This window comes from Carassius auratus, unplaced genomic scaffold, assembly GCF_003368295.1.
Source record: "Carassius auratus strain Wakin unplaced genomic scaffold, ASM336829v1 scaf_tig00216302, whole genome shotgun sequence".
Classification (NCBI taxonomy): Eukaryota; Metazoa; Chordata; class Actinopteri; order Cypriniformes; family Cyprinidae; genus Carassius; species Carassius auratus.
In genome coordinates, this window is record NW_020528499.1 from 101,344 (window position 1) to 107,281 (window position 5,938).

General features: G+C 39.5%; 1 long non-coding RNA gene across 1 annotated transcript; it reads left to right on the top strand.

Annotated features, from left to right (window-relative positions):
- Positions 1-2,731: 2,731 nt before the first annotated feature.
- Positions 2,732-5,711, top strand: LOC113097479 (uncharacterized). Its single transcript, XR_003288880.1, has 3 exons — positions 2,732-3,092; positions 3,831-4,103; positions 5,110-5,711. It is a non-coding gene; the product is annotated as an uncharacterized LOC113097479 (long non-coding RNA).
- Positions 5,712-5,938: the final 227 nt, after the last annotated feature.

The window sequence follows — 5,938 nt, forward strand, 5'->3', positions numbered from 1 at the left end:
CTGAGGAAAATACTTTTTGGGCCGTAAGGAAATGTGCCGCTGGTATGGCTTCGGGGGGCGAAATTATTTAAAAATCGTCTAGCAGGTGAATGAGGTGGGGAATGGTGTAATTATTCGACAAGATCCAGCAAACTGCTTCTGATAGCATGTCATTCATTTTTGGGCTGCTTTTGCATCCGAAGGTTAGGCGTACGGCGAAGTAGTATTTCCCACGCCAGCGCACTCCAAAAAGATGCATGAATCTGGATGGATAGGCATAATTTTAAAGGCTGAAATAATGTCGATTTTTGTGAGCCAAGCACCCCGACCTGCGATTTTAACCATGTCGATTGCTTGATCTATGTCTTGGTATTTCAGTGAAAATTCATCAAGAGGAATTAAGCTGTTAATGCTTGGAAACGGGGAATTATGAGGGCTGATAAGTCGATTATGAGACGTTTTTTACTCGAAAATTTTCTTGTAGCCACTCCGATGGGGCTGATACAAAATGTGTTGAATGGGGGAGTGTCGAAAGAGCCGATCATGAAACCAGATTCGACTTCTTTTTTAATCAGATTGTCGACAACTTCGGGTTCTGTTGGGGCGGACTGAAGATTAGTGTCAGCGCGGAAAGTGAGGAATTAACTGATCTCTGCTTCATTACAGTTTACACATATGTTTTCGTCGCGAACGTTGATCTTCCTTCAAAACAGCCGATAAAAGAGTCGCGAGATAACGCGCGTCATCACTTCGACATGGAATTAGATCTGGCTTTTGTTCACACAGCGCTCGTCCCAGGTCTAACCCCGCAATGTTACTAGGTCCCCGACCCGGGTTCAATGCGGTAATCAATCCAGGGACGTGGTTGCTTTCACACAGAAGGCGACCCGGCAATGTTCCGGAAATATTGCGGGTCCGACGTGCAGTGTGAAAGGGGCTCTAGTGATCAACTGTAAAAATATATTTTTTTTACCTCTTCCCAACATCAACAATGAAGAATGAATGATTATATGGTGTCATGGCTTTGCAATCAAAAATGCCATCATAATGGAAGTCAATAGGGCAAAAACAGCCATGAATAGTAAATGAGGGAGTAAAAATGTCAATCTAATGCTGCACAAAAACTAACAATGCATCAAAGCCAATGTTGATCAAATCTTTGACATGCCCAAGACTGTGATAAAAGGTAAAAAAAAAAAAAAAAGCCTTAATCACTTTTTATATTGAAACCAAGTCCCCCCTCCCCAAAATCAGTTTTTGACCTTGGTAGTTAAAGAGTTGGAAAGTGAATCGTTCGCTGAGGAATGTGAGTCGTTCGCTGATTGAGGAAAGTGAGTCGTTCGCTGATTGGCTTATAAGTGAACAATCCCCCACGTGGGGTGCATTCTTGTGATTGGCTCAAACAAGGGAGATATCTGATTGGTTGCAGATCATTCCCTGTTTAAAAAAAGGCATTTGTGTGTCGAGCCAAGTCAGAGGAGTCTCAAAATTCACACACAAATGCAGTGAAGTTCACAGACCGCAAGCAGTTTGTAAATCAAGATATATGTGTGTGTGCATCAGAAATACATTTCTGAATCTTTTCCTGTGCATTTGTGAATCTTGAGTGCATTTGTAAATGTTGTTTGCATTTCTGAATTGTGTGTGCATTTCTGAATTTTGTGTGCATTTCTGAATTTTGTAAGCATTTGTGAATCTTCTGTGATTTTTAAATTCTGTGTGTGCATTTGTGAATTTTGTGCGCATTTGTGTATCCTGTGTGTGTATTTATGAATTATGTGTGTGCATGTATGAATCCTATGTGTGCACATGTGAATGTAGTGTGTGCATTTATCTTTATTGATACTCTTTTGGCTCCATACACAGGGGATTAATAGATTCATGCAAAAAACAAAAACATTCTAAAACGCTTAATGTGGCTTAACGTACGTAAACAAGATTCTGGGAAACCCAATTTTTTTTCAAACCTTCCAACCTTCAAACGTTCCTCAACTGTGCGCATATGTCAGTGGAACCAGACGATAGGCTTAAATGTTTCCCGGCTTGATTGTTAAAAGCAGATGATTGGCTTTTGCAGCGGGAGGGGCGGGACATGTGCATACAACCGCCATCTTTGCTGTTACGGGTTTTCCTTATATTGTTGGATTGAGGATTGAGGAAGTGGCATGTATCTTATAAATTGTCTCTGGTTCAGTCAATTTTCCATAGCAAACACTTTATTAAAATAGTTTCACGTTTCATTATGTTTTATAAATTATTTTTATATAAGTTTTTTTTTAAAAGAGATTTTTCTTAATCCAGTAAGACAAGGTGGACTTTCAACATGTTTGTTTCACAGTTGTTTAAGTTTTTGGTGTTGTGACTTGTGGAGTAAATTAGCCTTAAAAAGACATGAGCTGTGTCCAAAATCGCATACTTCTATACAATATAGTAGGGAAAATATGTGTCTTGAACAGTATGTCGAAACCTCAGCATTACAATAGGTGAGAAATACCCGAATGGTCCACTGCTTCCACTAAGAATTATCAGTATGGATTGGATGGACACTATTCTATCCCATGGGCCACTGGAGCTGAACAGGCCCCAAATTCAAACAAGTTAATAAATGAAAAATAACGGAAACATGTTGGGACTTTTCAAGTGTAAATTATATAGGATCAAGTTATTAAATTGTTGTATTAAATAAGTACCTTTTTATGTCAGTTGTTGGTAATTAGTCATTGGTCAAGGAGCATACAGTTCACATGACAAAAGAAAACATGGCGAATGTAATGCATCTGAAATGTATTCATACTGCACAAACACATACTATATAGAATGTAATGTTTTAACAGTTAGTTAGTCTAAATTAGTTCATTCTGTAACAGTATGCGGAAATCTCAGATGCAGGTATAGAGCTTAATTCAGATCTTTGGATATTGGCTGAAATGTGTTTTGCTGACATTAGGTACCTTTGGATATCAAGCCCCACTGGTCCAGGCAAGTGATTTTGGGCGATCCAGCTACCATGTCACCAAAGAACAACTGAGATTCCTACTCTCATATGGATTTGCAGCTTCCCAAATGGCTGAAGTCTTGGAAGTATCAGTCAGTACAGTCAAACGGAGACTGAGGTAGAAAGAACAACAGTTCCATACTCACACCATAACTTTTTTTTTCTTCATTGCAATTTTTTTAAATAGTTTTTTTATGTTTAGAGAAATAGGCAGATACTGCTCATTTTAAGGTGCATTGGGTATCTCTAGGTCTTCAAATGAATGTTTTTTGGTAAATGTGTTCTCCAAGGAGAACAGAGAAAGGACATCTCACTCGCTATGACATAGCCTGTCTGATGAATTTGTAGCCACGTAATAGAACAAGTGTCCTTACTTTTTTACTGACTTCTGCTCAGTCATGTTTGTCTGTGTATGTTATTAGTTTGCCAGCAGTAAATTAACTTCTTCTGAACACTGCAGAAGCTAATTTATCATGATAAATGCAATATGTACTGTTGACAAATTATTATTTTTAAATCACTTATGACACATGTACAAGCAAAACCAATGGCCATATTGTTTGCATTCAAAATCAGCAGTGAGACTTAGTCTACTTCAGAGGAGATAATAAGATTAAAATGGTGTCTTGAAGATAACATTTTACTGTTACGTAAAATAAGTGTATTCGCTGTGGTTTTAGAAATCACACCACAACAGAAGTGTACAACTGTTTTATTATTATTATTTTATAATGTCAAACCTTTTCTTTTCAAGGTGTAGTTATCACTGATGCTGCAATTTTTGTTTTGCTGCTGTTGTTATCAGAAGTTGTTTTTGTATCATGGTCATGTTCAGTGAAATGAAGTTATCTTCTAGGCGGTTCCACTTATCTGAAAGCATGAGGTATGCACACCTTTCGGAGGCCGAAGTCGTTCGTCAGTTGGTTGGAGAGAACAAATAGGATCTAATGCTGTTCGGGCCAGAATGGCTACTATGGGTGTACGAGTTCAGCGGAGGAGAGTGAGGGAGAGTTTGATCCGAGTGAACCCAGCCGGAGCTGCACACAGAGCACTATCTCATCAACTACACCGGAGAACCTACCTAACTTTTCTCTCTGTGGCACATATATGGGAACCACAAGCTGATCAGGTAGATGTGGATGATACATGAGTTACATAACTTACATGCATCATTTCCAGGGTTCTACAGTGCACATATATCACTCACATTTGTCCTCCTGTTATGGCACTTGTAATTGAGATGTTTCTGTCGTTTTAGTATTATTAATAATATTGATTCAGTGACATTACATTATACAGAAAATACTATTTTACTGTGACCCTAGACACTCAGAAATAAAGGTACAAAAGCTGTCACCGGGGCAGTACCTTTTTAAAAGGTACATGTGTCACGGTTGGTAAACCGTGATCTCGGGTTGTTTACACTTTGTGGTGAATTCTGTGTGTTCTGCGTCTGCACTGATTAGTTGTGGGCGTTTCCGTTAATTGCATCAGCATCAGCTGCCACTCATTACTCATCCTCTATATAATGGTTTGTCTCACGTCTAGTGTTTGTGAGATCGTTGTTTCATGTCGTTGTGTTTACCCCCGTCTGGCTTCTGTGTAGTTTGCGTTTTGGATGTCTGTGTTTCCCCAGAACCTCATCCACTCTCCGCACGATCACTCAGCCACGGACACTTACCTTCGGCTCTGTTCCCCGCAGTTCCTGTGCCACTCTCTCCTGCTGCCTCACGCCGTCAACATCCGGATTCTTCACCTGTCTTCCACAACAGTCTGGATTACTCACCGCCTTACCATCTCTCTGGAGTGTAGCTGTCTTCATCGTCATCGTGTGTCATTGTCTATCAACTATATCTCATTGAATTCATTAACTCGCACTTGTTTCCAGACTGTCCTTTCACCCACCGTCACAACATGTTTGTACCTAAAGAGTTCATTTTGGTACCTTAAAGATACATATTAGAATCTAATAGGAACAAAAGCATATCTTTTGAACGGGTACCAACACAGTGACCGTTTTTGTACCTTTTGTTTCTGAGAGTTTACATTCCTGCAATGTGTAAACATAGAAGCCTGAATTAATTTATTTAATCATAACACAGAAGACAAATAACAGCTTTTTATTTCATCTTTAGGTGGAGAATAGTGATCCATGGGGGGATCTGTGGCTTCAGCAGACTGGTTGTATTTTTGCAAGCTTCTGACAACAACAGGGCTGGCACAGTGTTTGACCAGTTTGTTCAAGCCACAGCTAGGTATGGTGTTCCATCTCGAGTTAGATGAGACCACGGAGGAGAAAACAATACAGTTTGTTTGTTTATGAATATCTATCATGGATCTGAAAGACGAAGTGCCATCCGTGGTAGAAGTGTGCACAACCAGAGGATCGAGAGACTTTGGGGAGATCTTTGGCGGGGTATGACTAATGTGTACCACCAGCTTTTCTCCTTTCTTGAGAGTGATGGAGTCATTGACTGTACCAACGAGCGACACATGTGGCCACTCCATGATGTGTACATTCCCCGGATTAACCGGGAATTGGAGGTTTTCAGGGAACAGTGGAACAATCATGGTTTGCAACAATTGCAGGATGTGGACATTCTTGCAGGACCTATTGGTAGTCTAGCTATTGATGCACTGCAAACCGTAATTAATATTCTGCAACAGTTGCTTCTTGTCGATTGTTTCTATTGTAATAAGGATGTTCAACTATTATTTGTTGATTATATGTGTGTGTTCTATCTCTCTCTCTCTCTCTCTCTCTCTCTCTCTCTCTCTCTATATATATATATATATATATATCTACACACACAACACAAGCATATTATGTCAACACAGACTTTTTAATTTGGACACGATTAATCATTGAACAGCCCTGTGTAATTTGAAAAGTTTTTTTGTTTTGTTTTGTTTATGGTGTCACTGTAATGTTCAGTTTAGTTCAGTGTGCATTAAGGTCACTGA